The sequence below is a fragment of the Papaver somniferum genome, chromosome 9, assembly GCF_003573695.1.
Source record: "Papaver somniferum cultivar HN1 chromosome 9, ASM357369v1, whole genome shotgun sequence".
NCBI lineage: Eukaryota > Viridiplantae > Streptophyta > Magnoliopsida > Ranunculales > Papaveraceae > Papaver > Papaver somniferum.
Window position 1 is genome coordinate 41,774,750 of NC_039366.1, and position 20,595 is coordinate 41,795,344.

The following is a 20,595-nucleotide window of genomic DNA, read 5'->3' on the forward strand; positions in this document are numbered from 1 at the left end:
ACTTTAATGTTCTGCATATGTTCATGTTCTGTTTTGTGTAATGTTCCCTGTTGTTAATGTGATGTTCCCTGTTTTTGTGTAATGTTCCCTGTTTTAATATCCTGTTGTTGTTGTTGTTAATGTGATGTTTTTGTGTTGTTCCTGTTAATCATGTGTTGTTCTATCTGTTTTCTCATGTTCTGAGTTCACTGCTGAGGCTCAGATAAAGCTTTAGTGGACTGTTAGATAGTGGAATGTTAGGTTAGAGCCTTAGTGCAGTGTTTTGCTTGTGCAATGGGAAGAAATTAGTGCTCTGGTATGCCTGTGATTGACTGTGCTGTCAAAAGACAGTCAATACTAGGGGCATATCAGTGAGCAAGCTAATTTTCCTCCCATTCTAGATGTATGCATAGGATTTTCAACTCAACCTAGGATCACATTGTTTGGCTAGGACACAAGGGTGGATTCAAAGCCTTAGCTTAACCCACAATCTGTTTTTACAGTCACTTGCAACTCTAATTCTGTTATTCTTATTGCTCAGTTGAGTTTTCCTTGCTGTTTTATTTAGCTTTTGCACTTCACATCTTGTTGTGCACTGAAATCAGTGCACTGCCTGCCATTGCCCTTGGCTTAGGCCTTGGTTCTTTCTCTTTGCTTTATTTCACTACCATCTTCATTGCTTTGTAAATATCACAGTTTCACTGCCACTATTTGCTCTTTCTTCTCTTTTGTTTCTCCTGTTCTTGTTACTGCATTCACTGCCTAGTGCTCTGCTGCCTTGTTCTCCCCCAGCTGCTTCTGCTGTTGCTAAAACCACTGCTGCTGCTGCTGCAACTGAGCTTGGCTCAGCTAAGACCATAGTTCAGGTTAAGGCCTAAGGCCCAGTTCATTGTAATCAAAGCCCAGTTTCATCACAAAAGCCCACTGTGGACTTAATCAAAGCACAGGTGAAACATTAAAGCCAAATTCACAGTCACTGTTAGCCCAAGGCCCAGTGCAATTCCAAAGGCTAAAAGCCCAGGTTCATAGCTAAAAAGCCTAGCTCCAGCTAAGGCCCAAATCATTCAAAGGCCCAAGGCCTAAAGCACTTCACCATTACAAACAAACCCACTAAGCCCAATTTACTCAAAGGGTATTCAAAGCCCAACAGTTCCAAAGGGTATTCATAACCCATTGGTACCACAACCCTTTGATACCTAAAGCCCAATAGTCAACTAGAACCCAAAATAGCTAAACACTACAAAACACCCCCAGTCTCTGTGGATCGACCCGTACTTGCACGAGCTATAACTGACGACCGTGCACTTGCGGTATTACTGTAGGCCCGCGTTTCATTTCACTTCAATTTTACACGCTGACCCGGGTTCACCAGTAACGCATTCACTAAAAAAGATATGCAGGAGTCTATTCTAAATGGCCTACATCAGTCTTATTATCCCTTTATAACTTCAATGCGCACTGCAACAAAATTGGACATGAACACCTTCTAAGTTGTGGTATGAGATTGGTGCAACAACTAGCGTTTATTCAACAACCACTAGCTAATGTTGCTACTAGCTTCAATGGTACGACAAGTGATAACTAGTATCCAAGGCCTGATCAAAGAAGAAATCAAAATCAAGTTAACCCGAGACCACCAAATGATCCCACAAATTACAACAATCAAGCTTCAAAAGGACCTTATCGGCTATATGCTCGAAGAAATCATGAAGCACTGAACCGTTGGTTTCGTTATGACAAAGATTTTGTCCCTAGACAGCCAAGAAGACCTACTGCTTTTTTTGCTTTACCTGGAGGACCCACTGACAATAATTGGGTCACAGACGCTGGAGGTACACAACATCTTACTACAGATCTGAATAACCTCAATATCAGGCATGAATATGATGGACATAAACTGTGCAAGTTGGTAAGGGTAATGATTTAGATATAGTGAATGCTGGTAATGCTCTTTCAAATTGAATAATAGACTTTATCATCTTAATAATGTTTACCATGTACCTCAAATGAAAGCAAATATATTATCAGTTACTCAGTTTTGTAAGGATAATAATGTTTACTTTGAGTTTTATTTATCCTTTTTTGTTGTGAAGGGCCTCCACACTGGGAAAATAAAACTGCTTGGAAAGAATATGAATTGGTTGTACAGGTTTGATGCTGCTCGAGAGATAGACTGTAGAGTCCCACCATCATCTTACATTACTTACATAAACTATTCCTCTATGGCATCAGCGTTTAGGGCATCCGAATCTCTGCACTGTCCAGAAAATAATTAGAAATCATTTTGTCATTCATGCCATTTGAGGAAAAGTAAGAAACTTCGTTTTCCTACAAGAAAAACACTTTATGATAAACCTTTGAGTTTACTTGTATCAGATCTAAGGGTTTCTCCAACTCTTTCTAAAAATGGATACCATTATTATTTGTTGCTTATCGATACTTATTCACATCATACTTGGATATATCCTCTAGCTAGGAAGTCTGATTCTTTACCAACTTTTGTTCATTTCAAAAAGCAAATCGAAAAACTAACTGATTTCAAAATAAAAGTCTTCCAATTTAATAATGGTGGTGAATACCAAAAGTTCACAACCTTTTTAAATGATTATGGAGTCATACACAGATTCACATGTCCCCATACACCTCCACAAAATGACCTGGCAGAACGACGACAAAAACATATTGTTGAATCAGGTCTATCTCTATTATTTCATGCATCTACGCCACAATCATTTTGGTTAGATGTTTCCACAATAATTTTCTATCTTATAAATAGGCTGCTTGCTTAACAAACACAAAATAAAAATCCACTAAAGCACTTATTCAATAAACAACCAGATTTCTCATTTCTTAAATTATTTGGGTGTCTATACTACCCTTGTTTACATACATACAACTCCAACAAGTTGGAAACAAGGTCTTTACCATCAATCTTGTTATAGGGCCGACAAATTTTATTAGAGGGGCAGCATCTAATAGGACAAAAAGGGTCATTACATGGTAATTTGAAGTGCCCCTTATCCAAAAACTGAAAATGACTAATTAACCCTTACATAGTTTAGTATTGATAATCTAGTTTAGTGTTGATAATCTAGTTTAGTGTTAATGATTAATTTTCACTTATATTAACTCTAAATCAAAACAAAATCAGATTTTTAGAGTTTAAAAATAAATTCCATTTTTTTACATTTTCAGAGTGATCGCAGTTGTATGCGTCAAAAATAATTTAACTTTCTCAATCTACTAAATATAAATATAGTATGGGGTAAGAAAGAGTTCGTTCCCACAGAGAGGCTTTTATTGTTATAAAATTTCAGTTTCTTAGTAACCAAGGGGGGATTTTGTTTTAACAAAGCAATAAAAGTAATTGAAAGCAATAAAATAATTTGAATAATCAATGAGGAGAAGATATTGGTCACGGGATAGTATTATTCACAAACATGTATTTTCATCAATGACTAGAATTGATATTTTAATCTCTCATTTATTAAAAGTCCTAGGATATCTTGATCGCAAGAGTATCCCGTTTATTTCCCGATTTTATCACAAACAACATTAAAAAATGCTATTGTGAAATCTACCTAGAAAGCAACCTAAAGTGTAAAAGCACAATTAAGTTTAACTCCCTAAGAGCAATAAGTTCTATGAAATAAGACTAATCAACGCAAACGAATGTGTAAAAGCACTAATTCGTTTAAACAAAGGTTATGATTCATATGTGACTAGTAGGATATATCACTACAAGCATTACTCACATTTATGCTACTTGTAATCAGGAATTTATCATTTTTTCATATAATAAAACCTAATCTAGCAATAGATATGAAGACCAATCTAATTGATTCCGGACTCAATCAAACTAGCACCCAAATCATGCAACAATATTAACAATGAAACATAAACAATAAAGTTGAGACAAAACTAATCCATTGATTTAAATAACATGTTGGAAATCAACTTTATCCCATAACCAATAATATGTGTTTATCTACTCATAGCTTTTGAGTTCATCATAATCATAATCAAAAATAAATTGAAGAAGATGAAAAATAAACGAAAGCAAACCCTAGTAGAATCCCGCTCTCCAAAGTTTCAAGTAGAAAAATACGTGATCCCCCAAGGAAGTAGAAAACTTTCCTTTTGTAGCATTTCTCCAACTTCTAAAATTAGGTCTTATCTCCAAAAGTCCAATACAAAGATGTCCACTAAGCCCATATATGAGAAATACCCATACAGAAAATATGCTCCAAAAGTGGTCGTCGGAAAGCTGGTAAAGTGGTCGGAACTTGGCCGGCTAAAGTATTTCAGGTGACCGAAAAAGTCCACTCGGTCACCGGTCAGTCAATCGAGTCAACTTAGTCAAAGTCACCGAGTCAAACCGGGTCACATGAGTCAGGTTGTCTAGTCAGAGTCTAACAAGCCTGACTGGTCTAACTGGTCATGGCCTAAGCCATTTTGCAGGCCATCTTGCCAGGCCAACCACTGTTGCACCATAGTGATGCATTACTGCTTCAGCTCCTGCACTGGTTCAAACTCAACCCATTTAAATCACCATAGCTTGCTTCCATCTCAACTGCAATCCCAATAATTCACCTGCAATTTCTCCAATCATAACAACAGCTACAATTCATTCCTTAGCTGCTCAATTGCACCACTGGAGTAACACTCATGCAACCTGAACTGCATTCAACCCTCATGCTTGAACTGCAACAACTTGAACTGCATTCAACCCTCATGCTTCCTCTCCTCTGTGACGACTACCAAATTGCAGCTGAACATGCCTGTGAGGTCATTGCATGTACCCTAGGCATACATCTAAACCAGTACTTCCATATGTTCTCATCATCTCAGCCATCAAACGACATCACCTACAATTTCAGCTCACAACTTCAAACACCAACAACACTTATATGTTCCTCATCACCAGCTTCACTAACCCCAAGCACAAACAACCTGAGCAGCAACTCCACTTCTAATGCACTCAGCTACCAACTGCAATATTAACTCCTAATATACGTCTAACTGAGCATCAATAGCCGCTTCGTCACCATTAACTCAGCATCTGCAGCTTCATCCTTCAGGGATCAGTTAACTCAGCTGATTCTTGAGCCATTTCTCTGTTATACTCAAAACCCCATCTTGCCTTCGAACTTCAACTGCTCGTTACTTCAGCAATCTCCAGTTTCAGTCACAATCCCTTGTAAACTCAGCTTCTATCAGACCCACTTCTCCTTATCAGTCTCTCTTAGTATCAACTGCCTAACCATCTTCATTAGCAAATCAACACACACAGCTTCCCCAGTTCAGCTGCATTGCAACACAGCACAACCAACATAGGCAAAAATCTCAACTTCAAAACCCATTGTCTCAAGACCACAATCCCTGCTCTCGACTGCACATGCCACCTTCCAGTTTCCTGCAATCACTGGACCTGCAAATCTGTAGTACCTAACATACATCTAGGTCAGTACTTTCTTCTCATTCTTCTTAAACCTGAACTGCAACTTAACATCACCATCAGTTCACGGTAGTAACACTAACTTCCTGTATCTTTCTCAGCCCACCAAACTCCAGCAGCAACACAATCAACATTTATTCAACCATCACCAGTTACTGCACTTGCAAGCCAACAGCAACTTCATTACCATCCATCTCAGGCACCAAATCCATCTTCCTGTCACCTGAATCCACCTCAAGAAACAAACCCCTCTTTGAATCAATCTCTGCAAGACAGGAACCAACAACATACAACCCTAGTTTTCTAATTTCTTCTCCCAGCCATTCACCCATGAATCGATTGAGACTTGAATCAGAGTTGAACCCATTGTCTCTTGATCATTACAGATCTCAAGCCTTGTTAATTTCTCTATTCAACTCAAACACTGCAAAACCCTTCTTTTACTGATTCTTCAATCTGAGAACATCACCAAACCTTCTCAGATTCAATTGACAACAGATCTTCTTCTTAATCTTCTCTGAATTCAGGAAACACTTGAAATATCTCTGCCTGGTTCAATTGGATCTCCAGCAGAGCCAATATTCTCTCAATTTCGGTTTCATCTCTCAAATCTCAATTTTCTCTTACAGTAGCAGCCGTAACTCCTCTCTGAAATTCATACCAAATGGTTGAGAGAGATACTACCCTTGACTTTAGGGTTATGGTAATGATAAAAATTACTTCAAGCACCCAGACTCGGATAAGGGCTATGCAATTGTCACTTGGCCTGTCAGTTTCTTAGAACTGACTGCCTATTCGATCTCTTGCTCAACTGTCAGTTGTGGGGAACTGACTGTTGATTCTTCCGCTTTCTTGCTGCGCACTTAGTTGGCTCCGAACATCACTTGCAAGTGCATTGAGCTTTTTTCCCTTTAGGCTCCAAATGAACGTTTTCTCCTTCTTTTGCTCATAATGACTCCATTGCACCTGATAACTCAAAAGTGAACATAAGATACATATTTTACAAGAGAAATGGCAAAGAAAGTATAAACAATAGATATAAAATTAGGTGTTGTATTAAATTCCCCCACATTTAGACTTTGCTAGTCCTCGAGCAAATCAAACAAAACTTATTTTAAAGGATACAAACAACTCCCGTGAGGGTTTACTAGAGAAATATACCCACAAAACCTACTTTTCCAACTTACTAGTTCTCCGTAATGATAGCATCCAACGCACTAAGAAGACATAAAGATTCTGCACACTAGTCATAAGAAGTTAGGCACATGTATGAACATAATCTCATCCTTAAAAGTTGAGAGAGAAATAACCATCCCTTATCGAAAGAAATTCGGGTTCAGAGTGATCAAAAGTCTCGACTCTGCCTCACAAGAAAGGGTTTTATGAAGTTTCTCTCAATAATAAACAACTTTTTATGGGTCACACATGTGTCCATGTAGGAATGAAGAGAGAATCCTGAGACACCTTGAATGGTAGGAAGGCAAAAACCCTCCGAATTGTTTTGAAAACCCACATCTTTTATTCATTTTGAAAATCCTTTTTATGACGATCTCTAAGAAAGGAAATCAACCACTTAACGAAGGTGGGAATATGCTTACTTACCTCGTTATCCGTTCCTCGTGCAGTTAGCACCACTCTCACATAATCCATATAAACGTCTTCGGTCTTCAACTCGTGATGATGAAATCTTGAACTTCGTAGAATCTTGACAATGTGATTCTTTCCTCTAATTCTTTGTTGCTTGAAACCTCATTATGAAAATTTCTTCTTCCATTGGCTTTATTGAATGAATGCAAAACCAAAAACGAACTAAACAAACCAAAATATGATGCAATAAATATTTTTTTTTTATAAGATGCAAGATAAATAAAGTAAATACAAAATGAAAACAAACAAAATATTAAAACTAATGATGAACCTAATAAAATTGTCTCTTGTCTTTTTTTTTTTTTTTTAACAAGGGACCTAATATAATGATGACCATGTCCCAAGTTTTTTTTTTAGACAAGAGAAAATAAAATACAAATTAACAAATAAAAATAAAGATAAAATAAAATACAAAGGCCACGGTGTAAGTACTTTACCGCTCGATTCTTCACAACTTGTATGTCTCGATATCATAAACTTCTTGACTCTCATCTTGATAATATTCGTCTTGTACGATAGTCTTCAACTTGTAAAAATTCTGCTCCTTGTCTTGTTGCTTTACTTGAATCTGAAATTTGCTCATTTCTGTACTGTTGCTTGTAAACCTAGAACGTCTTCAACTTTCCTTCGAACTTGTGATGCTCCTCTTGTTGATGATGATGGTGTTTCTATGGACTTGTTGGTGTAGAGAGAGATAAAGTGGATGGTGCTAACTGCGAACAAGATTACAAGTGGTATGTAAGTTAGCAATTCGATGTCACCATTCATGATTGATAAAATAGCACTCAAGAGATCAAAATAGTGCTTCTATTAGTGGGGGGTTGGGTAGCTCATCATTCTACCCGGAGTTTACGTACGGTGACACACACTCTAAAAGTACATATTTAGACAGGTACAAAAAATAGAAGGTCGGTGCCTCTCATGATGTAACATGGGTAGTCTCCACTATAGGGGATCAAAAATCTAATACCGAATTCAGTCTGCACCTCATTTGCCACTGGGATGGTTAAATCCAACTTTAACTCTCATACAAGTAAGAAACCCGATCATGTTCTCTGTCATCTCTAAGTTCAGTCACTCTTATGAGAATCTCGATGTAATCTTAGCGACATGTATACTATGTGACTCTAAACTAACTACAAGTTGGAGTTTTCTTATTCACTATTTTACACAAAAGTCGAAAATTTTGAAAAATTTACAATGCAAATGCAACCACTCCCCCACACTTAAACATTACATTGTCCTCAATGTAAATTGAATCGTCCAAAGAAAGTCAAGGTGGGAAATGCTAACATGATAATGATAAGAAATCAGAAAAAAATAAATGCAAGACAAGAAAAACTAAAAACAAGACAAGAAATACTCATCCTATGAGTTGCCTCCCATTTAGCGCTTGGTTTAAAGTCGTCAGCCCGACTATCTCCTTGCTTTCTATGCCTCCTCCAGAGGGAGTGCATCCACAAAGTTAGCTCCTTCCACCACTTCGGAAGTGAAGTTCTCATAATATGGTTTCAAACGGTTCCCATTAACTTTAAGTTCTTTTCCTGTAGCTATGCTACGAATTCCCACTACACCATGAGAAAACACATTAGTAACAATGAAAGGTCTAATCCATCGTGAACTTAATTTACCCGGAAATAAATGCAAGAGAGAATTAAACAAAAGCACTTTCTGCCCAATGCAATTTTTTTTTCCTAGAAATCATGTTATCATGAAATGCTTTCGCCTTTTCCTTATAAATGCGCGAGCTTTCAAATGCATCATTGCGGAGCTCCTATAGATCTTGGAGTTGTAACTTCCTTTGCTTTCCAACCCCATCCATCTCAATATTGCATTGCTTAATATCCCAAAACGCCTTATGCTCAATTTCAACGGGTAAATGGCAAGGTTTACCATACACAAGCTTAAAGGGAGACATCCTGATAGGTGTCTTGTATGCAGTTCTATAAGCCCACAAATCATCATTAAGTCGCATGCTCCAATCTTTCCTTGTTGGGTTCACCGTCTTTTCTAGAATGGATTTCACCTCCCGGTTAGACACCTCGGCTTGTCCATTTGTTTGGGGATGATAAGGTGTTACAATCTTATGCGACACATTGTACTTCTTCAACAAGGTTTGTAAGATCCTGTTTTGAAGTGAGAACCCCCATCGCTAATTATGGCTCTTGGAATTCCAAACCTTGCAAAGATATTAGCTTGCAAAAAATCTGAAACCACTTTAGAATCATTAGTAGGGGTGGCCTTAGCTTCCACCCATTTCGAGACATAATCAACAACAAGTAAGATATAAAAATTCCCATGAGAGTTGACAAAAGGACCCATAAAATCAATACCCCATACATCGAAAACTTCAACAAATTGAATAAAAGTTTGTGGCATTTGATTTCGGGCACCTAGATTGCCTGTTCTTTGGCACCTATCACAAGTTGTACAAAATGTATACGCATCCTTGAACAAGGTTGTCCAATAGAAACCGCTTTCAAGTACCTTGTAAGCGGTTCTCTTACTCCCAAAATGTCCTCCACAAGCATAGGAGTGACAAAAAGACAAGATATAATTAAATTCATATTCGGGAACACACCTTCGTAATACTTGGTTGCTACCTTGTTTCCATAAGTATGGATCATCCCATATGTATTGGTTCCCTAACCTCTTAAGTTTGTCCCTCTCAGCACGAGACAAGTTCTTTGGGATTTGTTTAGACACCAAGTGATTGACAATATCGACATACCATGGTTCTCCAAAGGCAATTGAGAATAGTTGCTCATCCGGGAAACTTTCACGCAACGGGATAGCTTCCTTGTCCACAGCAAGACGGCTCAACTGATCCGCAACGGTGTTTTCAATTCCTTTCTTGTTTTTGATTTCAATATCAAACTCTTGCAAGAGTAAGATACACCGTATAAGCCTCTGTTTCGCTTCTTTCTTCATTAGCAAGTACCTAAGTGCTGCATGATCAGAAAAGACAACAACTTTTGTACCAATTAAATAAGAGCGAAACTTTTCCAAAGCAAAAACAATAGTCAATAACTCTTTTTCAGTGGTTGTGTAGTTTTGTTGGGCCTCATTTAACGTTCTAGAAGCATAATAAATAACATGAGGTATCTTCCCCACACGTTGCCCAAGCACCGCACCAACCGCATAGTCACTTGCATCACACATGAGCTCAAAAGGCTTGCTCCAATCCGGTGGTTTAATGATATGGGATGAAATCAAAAGTTCTTTCAAACGATTGAATGCCGCCATACACTTTTCATCAAAGTTAAAAACCACATCTTTTTGCAATAAGTTGCAAAGTGGTGATGCTATCTTGGAAAAATCCTTGATAAATCTACGATAAAAACATGCATGACCAAGAAAAGAGCGTATCTCCTTCACCGTAGTGGGAGGGGTTAAAGCACGAATAAGGTCTATTTTAGATTTATCGACTTCCAAGCCTTTAGAAGATAGTATATGGCCTAAAACTATGCCATGAGTTACCATGAAATAGCATTTCTCCCAATTTAGCACAAGATTTGTTTCAACACATCGTTCAAAGATTAATGACAAGTTGTGCAAGCAAAGGTCAAATGAATCACCAAAGACACTAAAGTCATCCATAAACACTTCGATTATGTTTTCAACATATTCTGAGAAGATACTTACAATACACCTTTGAAAGGTAGCTGGAGCATTGCACAAGCAAAAATGCATCCTTCTATAAGCAAAAGTACCGAAAGGACAAGTGAAAGTGGTTTTCTCTTGATCTTCCGGCGCTATCATAATCTGATTGTAACCTGAATAACCATCAAGGAAGCAATAATAAGAATGTCCAGCTAAACGTTCAAGCATTTGATCAATAAAAGGCAATAGAAAATGATCCTTCCTAGTGGTGGTATTGAATTTCCTGTAATCAATACAAACCCTCCAACCGGTTTGCACACGAGTTGGGGCAAGTTCATTCTTATCATTCTCCACCACCGTCACACCTGATTTCTTTGGTACTACGTGTACCGGGCTCACCCACTTGCTATCGGGTATGGGGTAGATAACACCCACGTCCAAAAGCTTTAGTATCTCATTTTTCACAACTTCCATCATAGGAGGGTTCAAACGACGTTGCACATCCCTTGTAGGCTTTGCATCTTCCTCCAAACGGATTTTATGCATACATACGGCAGGGCTTATACCCTTGATATCGGCAATTGTCCATCCTATGGCCGTCTTGTACTTCCTTAGCACCCTTAGAAGTTTTTGCTCCTGTAATTCACTAAGCTTGTTAGAAACAATCACAGGTAAATCTTCCTTGTCACCCAAGTACAAGTACTTTAGGTGATCGGGAAGAGGTTTCAATTCTAACTTTGGAGATTTAACAATGGAAGGTACAAGCTTTTCATCACTGCATGGTAAAGAAAAAAAGAGATATTATGAGTTTGGCATCCTTGTAGTGAATTAAGATCAAGGGCTTCCTTGACTTCATTACCACACTCTACACCATTATCCATGGATGTAGTAAAACGGTTTCCAAAGCATCATCACCATTCAATTCAAACATTGTTGTGCCAATGTATCCATAACATCAATGGAGAAACAAGAGTGGACATCACTAGGATATCTCATCGTCTCGAAAATGTTGAAACGTATTGTTTCTCCATCAAACTCCATAGTTAGCGTTCCCTTGTCCACATCAATAATGGTTTTCGCCGTTTCATGAAGGGACGCCCAAGTAGCAATGGAAGAGACGAGTCCGGTGACCCTTCATTCATCTCTAACACGCAAAAGTCAGCTGGAAATACAATTGATTAACCTGCACAAGAACATCCTCAACAATACCCATTGGGTAAACATTAGACGATCGGCTAATTGCAATACAATTCCAGCCTTTTTAAGAGGACCTAACTCAAGTGAATTGTACATAGATGCAGGCATAACATTAACGGATGCACCTAAATCCAACATAGCTTTGTTAAATGTGGTGTTACCAATTGTGACTGGAATGTCAAAGCTACCGGGATCCTTACATTTCAGTGGGAGTTTGTGTTGTAAGATTGCCGAAGCATTCTCCCCCACACTTAGCACTTCATTACCTTTGAGCCTTTGCTTATTGGTACACAAGTCCTTCAACACTTTCGCATACTTGGGAACTTGCTTGATAGCATCAATGAGTGGTATGTTCACATGAATCTTCTTTAGAACGTCTAAAATCTCCTTTTCTAGTTCCGCCTTCTTGGAACTTGCAAATCTGCGAGGAAAAGGTAAAGGAGGAACATAAGTAGAAACCGGAGTTTTAGAGTTAGGAATAGGTACCTCGGGTGTTTGGGGAATTTCATCCCTCTTTCCTCCAAAACCGGCTCCTTTGGTGTTTCCACCTTCCCGAATCAGTAACTCGGGTTGCACAAGTTGTGTACCACTTCTCAACGTAATAGCATTGACACCCTCTTTTGGGTTGATAGGTTGAGAAGGGAGTTTCCCACTATTTTGTGCCTTCAACTTGTTTATATCAATCGCCATGGAGCCCATTTGTGTCTGCAACTCCTTGATAGCACTCTTAGTTTCTTGTTGACTTTCCTTAAACATGGTAGAAATGCCTTGCATAAAAGTTTGAAGCTTTGCATCGATATCGGAACCTTGATTTTGCATCGATTGTTGTGGTTGGGTTGGAATTGTTGTTGTTTGGTTGAAATCCACCGAACGGTTGAAGTAGGTTGTTGAACCGCTCCTTGCTTGTTGCATAGCTAAAGTTGGGTGATCTCTCCATCCCGGATTGTAAGTGTTGGAGTAGGGATCATACCGTCTTTGTTGATTTGGAAAGACCGCTAGCTTGCTCCAACTCTTCACCATATGAAGGTAAAATAACCGCAGCCATCTTTTGCATCATTTGCTCCATGTTATCCATCCTTTGATCACGGTGTGATGATGAATCCGTAACTTCATGCACTCGCCTAACCATTGGTTCACCTCTTTGTAGAATTGTTGCGAGTTTGCAGCCATGCTTTCAATCAACTCGGTAGCTTGGGCCACCGTCTTGTTCACTAGAGCTCCACCACCCGCTGCATCAAGAAGATATCTATCACTTGTTTGGAGACCTTCGTAAAGTATTGATTATCATACGTCACTGAATTGGTGGTGTGGACAGCTTGCCACCAATCTCTTGTATCGCTCCCAACATTCATACAAAGATTCTCCTACGTGTTGCTTTATCCCACAAATGTCTTTGCGAATTTGAGTAGCCTTTGACGCAGGAAAATACCTCTCTAGAAAGAGTTTCTTCAACCCGTTCCATGTAGTGACACTTCCGGATGGTAAATAATACAACCATTCCTTAGCATTGTCCGCCAAAGAGAATGGAAAAGCTTTCAACATTGCACCATCGACATTAGTCTCCGGTGGTAGCATGGCCGTGACTATGGTATGGAAATCCATGAGATGCTTGTTTGGATCCTCATTCGCCATGCCATGAAACTTCGGTAACTCTCTAATCAACCCCGGCTTGATCTCGAAGGTTGAGTTTGTCTCAATACACCACCGTTGTGCATCAAGCCTATGAGAAGCCAAGTCCTTGAGTGTACGATTTGCATCACCCATTGCTTCTTCTTCTTCTTCAACTAGTGGTTCTTCTACAAATGGAACCTCTTGTTTCTTCTAGTTGTAATTCTTCTTCCACTTCTAACTCTTGTTCTTCCGTCGTGTCTTGACTTGGTTGGAGTATTGTGCCTCTTCGAGTAGCTATCCCGCACCTTGGATAGTTCCAATCTTTAGAAGCCAGGGATTAGGTACCTGAAAACAATTCTCGCAAACAAGTGAGAAACAAGACAAGAAAACAAAAACAAATATGAAAGCAGAAATGATGATAAGAAACTAAAAACTTAATAACAAGCCGTATGCCTCCCCGGCAGCGGCGCCAAAATTTGATCGCAGTCGTATGCGTCAAAATAATTCACTTTCTCACTACTATAAATATAGTATGTGGTAAGAAAGAGTTCGTTCCCACAGAGAGGCTTTTGTTGTTATAAATTTCAGTTTCTTAGTAACCAAGGGGGATTTTGTTTTAGCAAAGCAATAAAAAATTGAAAGCAATAAAATAATTTGAATAATCAAAAGGAGAAGATATTGGTCACGGGATAGTATCATTCACAAACATGTATTTTCATCAATGACTAGAATTGATATTTTAATCTCTCATTTATTAAAAGTCCTAGGATATCTTGATCGCAAGAGTATCCCGTTTATTTCCCGATTTTATCACAAACAACATTAAAAGATGCTATTGTGAAATCTACCTAGAAAGCAACCTAAAGTGTAAAAGCACAATTAAGTTTAACTCCCTAAGAGCAATAAGTTCTATGAAATAAGACTAATCAATGCAAACAAACGTGTAAAAGCACTAATTCGTTTTAACAAAGGTTATGATTCATATGTGACTAGTAGGATATATCACTACAAGCACTACTCACATTTATGCTACTTGTAATCAGGAATTATCACTTTTCGTATAATAAAACCCTAATCTAGCAATAGAGAAACTAATCTAATTGATTCCGGACTCAATCAAACTAGCACAAATCATGCAAAATATAAAACAATGAAACTAAACAATAAAGTTGAGACAAAACTAATCATTGATTTAAATAACATGTTGGAAATCAACTTTATATCCCATAACCAATAATATGTGTTTAGCTACTCATAGCTTTTGAGTTCATCATAATCATAATCAAAAATAATTGAAGAAGATGAAAATAAACAAAGCAAACCCTAGTAGAATCCCGCTCTCCAAAGTTTCAAGTAGAAAATACGTGATCCCCCAAGGAAGTAGAAAACTTTCCTTTTAGCATTTTCCAACTTCTAAAATTAGGTCTTATCTCCAAAAGTCCATACAAAGATGTCCACTAAGCCCATATATGAGAAATACCCATACAGAAAATATGCTCCAAAAGTGGTCGTCGGAAAGCTGGTAAAGTGGTCGGAACTTGGCCGGCTAAGTATTTCAGGTGACCGAAAAAGTCCACTCGGTCACCGGTCATCAATCGAGTCAACTTAGTCAAAGTCACCGAGTCAAACCGGGTCACATGAGTCAGGTTGTCTAGTCAGACCTGAGTCAGAGTCTAACAAGCCTGACTGGTCTAACTGGTCATGGCCTAAGCCATTTGCAGGCCATCTTGCCAGGCCAACCACTGTTGCACCATAGTGATGCATTACTGCTTCAGCTCCTGCACTGGTTCAAACTCAACCCATTTAATCACCATAGCTTGCTTCCATCTCAACTGCAATCCCAATAATTCACCTGCAATTTCTCCAATCATAACAACAGCTACAATTCATTCCTTAGCTGCTCAATTGCACCACTGGAGTAACACTCATGCAACCTGAACTGCATTCAACCCTCATGCTTGAACTGCAACAACTTGAACTGCATTCAACCCTCATGCTTCCTCTCCTCTGTGACGACTACCAAATTGCAGCTGAACATGCCTGTGAGGTCATTGCATGTACCCTAGGCATACATCTAAACCAGTACTTCCATATGTTCTCATCATCTCAGCCATCAAACGACATCACCTACAATTTCAGCTCACAACTTCAAACACCAACAACACTTATATGTTCCTCATCACCAGCTTCACTAACCCCAAGCAAAAAACCTGAGCAGCAACTCCACTTCTAATGCACTCAGCTACCAACTGCAATATTAACTCCTAATATACGTCTAACTGAGCATCAATAGCCGCTTCGTCACCATTAACTCAGCATCTGCAGCTTCATCCTTCAGGGATCAGTTAACTCAGCTGATTCTTGAGCCATTTCTCTGTTATACTCAAAACCCCATCTTGCCTTCGAACTTCAACTGCTCGTTACTTCAGCAATCTCCAGTTTCAGTCACAATCCCTTGTAAACTCAGCTTCTATCAGACCCACTTCTCCTTATCAGTCTCTCTTAGTATCAACTGCCTAACCATCTTCATTAGCAAATCAACACACACAGCTTCCCCAGTTCAGCTGCATTGCAACACAGCACAACCAACATAGGCAAAAATCTAACTTCAAAACCCATTGTCTCAAGACCACAATCCCTGCTCTCGACTGCACATGCCACCTTCCAGTTTCCTGCAATCACTGGACCTGCAAATCTGTAGTACCTAACATACATCTAGGTCAGTACTTTTTCTCATTCTTCTTAAACCTGAACTGCAACTTAACATCACCATCAGTTCACGGTAGTAACACTAACTTCCTGTATCTTTCTCAGCCCACCAAACTCCAGCAGCAACACAATCAACATTTATTCAACCATCACCAGTTACTGCACTTGCAAGCCAACAGCAACTTCATTACCATCCATCTCAGGCACCAAATCCATCTTCCTGTCACCTGAATCCACCTCAAGAAACAAACCCCTCTTTGAATCAATCTCTGCAAGACAGGAACCAACAACATACAACCCTAGTTTTCTAATTTCTTCTCCCAGCCATTCACCCATGAATCGATTGAGACTTGAATCAGAGGTTGAACCCATTGTCTCTTGATCATTACAGATCTCAAGCCTTGTTAATTTCTCTATTCAACTCAAACACTGCAAAACCCTTTTTTACTGATTCTTCAATCTGAGAACATCACCAAACCTTCTCAGATTCAATTGACAACAGATCTTCTTCTTAATCTTCTCTGAATTCAGGAAACACTTGAAATATCTCTGCCTGGTTCAATTGGATCTCCAGCAGAGCCAATATTCTCTCAATTTCGGTTTCATCTCTCAAATCTCAATTTTCTCTTACAGTAGCAGCCGTAACTCCTCTCTGAAATTCATACCAAATGGTTGAGAGAGATACTACCCTTGACTTTAGGGTTATGGTAATGATAAAAATTACTTCAAGCACCCAGACTCGGATAAGGGCTATGCAATTGTCACTTGGCCTGTCAGTTTCTTAGAACTGACTGCCTATTCGATCTCTTGCTCAACTGTCAGTTGTGGGGAACTGACTGTTGATTCTTCCGCTTTCTTGCTGCGCACTTAGTTGGCTCCGAACATCACTTGCAAGTGCATTGAGCTTTTTTCCCTTTAGGCTCCAAATGAACGTTTTCTCCTTCTTTTGCTCATAATGACTCCATTGCACCTGATAACTCAAAAGTGAACATAAGATACATATTTTACAAGAGAAATGGCAAAGAAAGTATAAACAATAGATATAAAATTAGGTAATTACGGTTGGAATTTTGCTGGTAACCAACCGTAAATCTTAGTTACGGTTCGTAAAAGATGAACTACCAACCGTAACCAGTTAAATTTGGGAAAACCCAATCGTAAAACCAGTTACGGTTGGTAACCAAATGCTCGAGACGAACCGTCACTTAGTTACGATTCGTAAACTAAAATGGTTACCAACCGTAACAGTATTTACGGTTCATCTCGAATTTTAGTTATGAATCGTAATTGGTGACCTTTCTGAACTCTGGGTTCCAGGGTTATTTACGGTTCGTAATTCTGGTATCCACATCAACCGTAAGTTCACTTACGGTGGAAAAAAAATGTAACTGAAGAAAATTCTCAGATATAAGAACATACGGTTGGTAATAGTTCAATTACCAACCGTAACAACATCAAAATCTCCAGTTACGGTTCGTAATTGAGTTAAATTCAACTGTAACTCACATAAACCCATAAATTTCAATTTCAATTTTCATCTAAAACCCTAATTTTTGATAGAAATTAAACTTAAATCGAACAAAATAAACCAAATCGTAACTGGGTTTTCCAAAACATACCTCATATAAGTTATTACATTACACTTGATTAATTTTCGAATCGTCGATTAATCGAAGACGATGAAATTTTGAGTTTTAATGGAGGTTACGGTTGAGGAGGAGGAGGAGGAGAAGAAGATAAGAAGAAAGAAAACATTAATTTAGCTTTGATTTAGGTTAAAAATGGGGAGGGTAATGTAGTCAATTTACACTCCTATAGGACATCCCCTAACCAAATAGAGGGAAGTTATTATCACACTGCCGCCCCTCTAATAAAATCTGCCGCCCTTATAACATGATTGATTTACATGTAAGCATCAATATGATTTATGTTCTCGACATGTCGATTTGTAGAGCATACATTCCCCTTCTCTTTTGAGCACAAGATTGAACTGTCAAGGAGGTAAAGAAAGTGCAACCAGGGCCAAGGTACTTGAAACTCCCATGTTTACTAATATTCCCCAATAGGATGTTGCACCATAGGAAACAAAAAATAAATTCAGCAATATGTCATCCTCATCTGCTACGTCTCACCGACAACTAGGTAACTTGGGTGACGGTCTTTCAGTATCACAAACATTAGTCAATATCATGGAGGTTCATGATACACCTGTGAGTACCTGAGAATTTTCACATCAACAGGGTTTTGGCGCGTACAAGTGACACCAGCTCCACAAAATACTCTACTCAAGTCAGCTGCATCTAATGGTAATAAGAGCACGACAAACAATTTAAAGAACCAACTTTCTATACAGAGGCAAGAAAATATCAAAAGTGGTTCACCTCAATTGTTGCAGAGATTAATGCTTTAATACGAAATGGAACTTTCACCAAAGTGCCATATCAGAAGGGAATGAACGTAGTGGGTTTGTAAAAGGGTATATCGCATCAAACATAAGAAAATGGGTCTGTTGAATCATGACTGGTGGCCAAGGGCTTTTAGCAGCAGGAAATAGTGGATTATGGGGTATTCAATCATGTTATCAAGTTATACACAATCCGGTTAGTATTGTCCATCTTTTTTCAAAATAACTGGCCACTCGGGCAGCTTGATGTACAAAATGCTTTTTTTACATGTTGTATTGGATGAAGAGGTGTACATGAAACAAACTCTATGGTATGTTGATCAAAAGAATCCCCATCATGTTTTAAAGTTACACAAATCGTTCTATAGACTCAAACAACACGTGATCGGTTCTCAAAGCTCAGCAGATATCTCATTGATTTGGATTTCAAAGGATCTATATTGTAGATTGCTCATTGTTTGTTATAATTGATTCCTCAAGAACTATTTACGTTCTCATATACATTGATGACATTATAGTCACGGGTTCAAGAAATCAGGCTTGTGATGTTTTGATCAACAACTTGAGTCAAGAATTTGCAGTTAAGGATTTGAGTTTTCTCACTTATTTTTTGGGAATATAAGTGCTTTGGTAAGGGAAAGGTTTGATTCTCAAGCAACGAAGATAAATTAGAGATTTGCTATACATAATGGAGTTTGAAGTTATCAAATCTTCAAAAGCAAGTATCCTCAAAGTTTACATATGCAACACTATCGTAGTATATTGAAGCTCTACAATATCTCCATCTTACCAGGCCAAACATATCAGTTGCAGTAAATAAGGCATGCCAATATATGCATAATCCCTATGTAGAACAATGTGAACTAGTAAAGGAAATTATGCGGTACCTTAAACACACAATCAACTATGAAATTTTATTACAACAGAGTAATAACATGTCTTACATGCACAGACTCAGATTGGGTTGGGAACTTGGATGACAGACGTTCAACAAGTGGGTACTGCATCTACTATGGCATAAACCTTATATCTTGGAGTGCACAGAAGCAAAAGACAGTGTCAAAATCAAGTACAGAGGCTGAGCGTCGAGGTATTGCAATTGCAACTTCTAAGTTAATTTGGATTCAGTCATTATTGAAATAATTGGGTATTACTGCTGTTGCTCTTAACTTGTGGTGTGATTACTCGGGATCCGGTGTTTCACGCAAGAACGAGACATCTAGAGATAGATTATAGTTTTTTTTCGTGAAAGAGTGGCATACAAACAACTACATGTCATGTTTATCGTATCAAAGATCAGCTGGCAGACATATTTACAAAAAGTCTTGTATCACCACGGTTTCAGTTTATCAAAGACAAGTTGAACATTCAGCCAATCATGCTCAACTTGACAAGGAGTGTTAAGGATAAGCCATTAAATGCGTCTATATCGGCTCAACCAACTCTCACTGAAGAATATAAAAAGTCTTCCAGCTGATATTGTCAAGTCTCCCTATTATATCTTCTCCATTATGTACAAGAAGTTTTTGAAGTTGTTAAACTCTGTAAAACCAAACTATATACACTGTAATGTATCTCTGTTAAGTCAATGTGAAAGAATATTTTTCTGAATAAGTTTTGATTGATTTCTCATACGAATGTTTTGACTCTTGCTCTCCATTTAGTTCAACTGTAGTACTTCAATATTTAGCAGAAATAAACTATAAACTATTTTTTTTCTACATTGTAAAGTTAATCAAATGATTCTCCAATATAGGTAATATGTTGGGACGATTTGCATGATTGTTTTATAATCATTAGGGTTTCACATATCATACATTTAGGCATATACCCTTTCCGTTGCAATTTTACAATCCCTGGGTGTCTATAACAATGAACCACTTGTTGTATGTGCATCTGGTTTATATGATTACAGATAATCTGTCATGCGATGTGAATGAGGGATACCATGTTTTGTATAGATTATTTAAGATCTTATTAAGCTAGG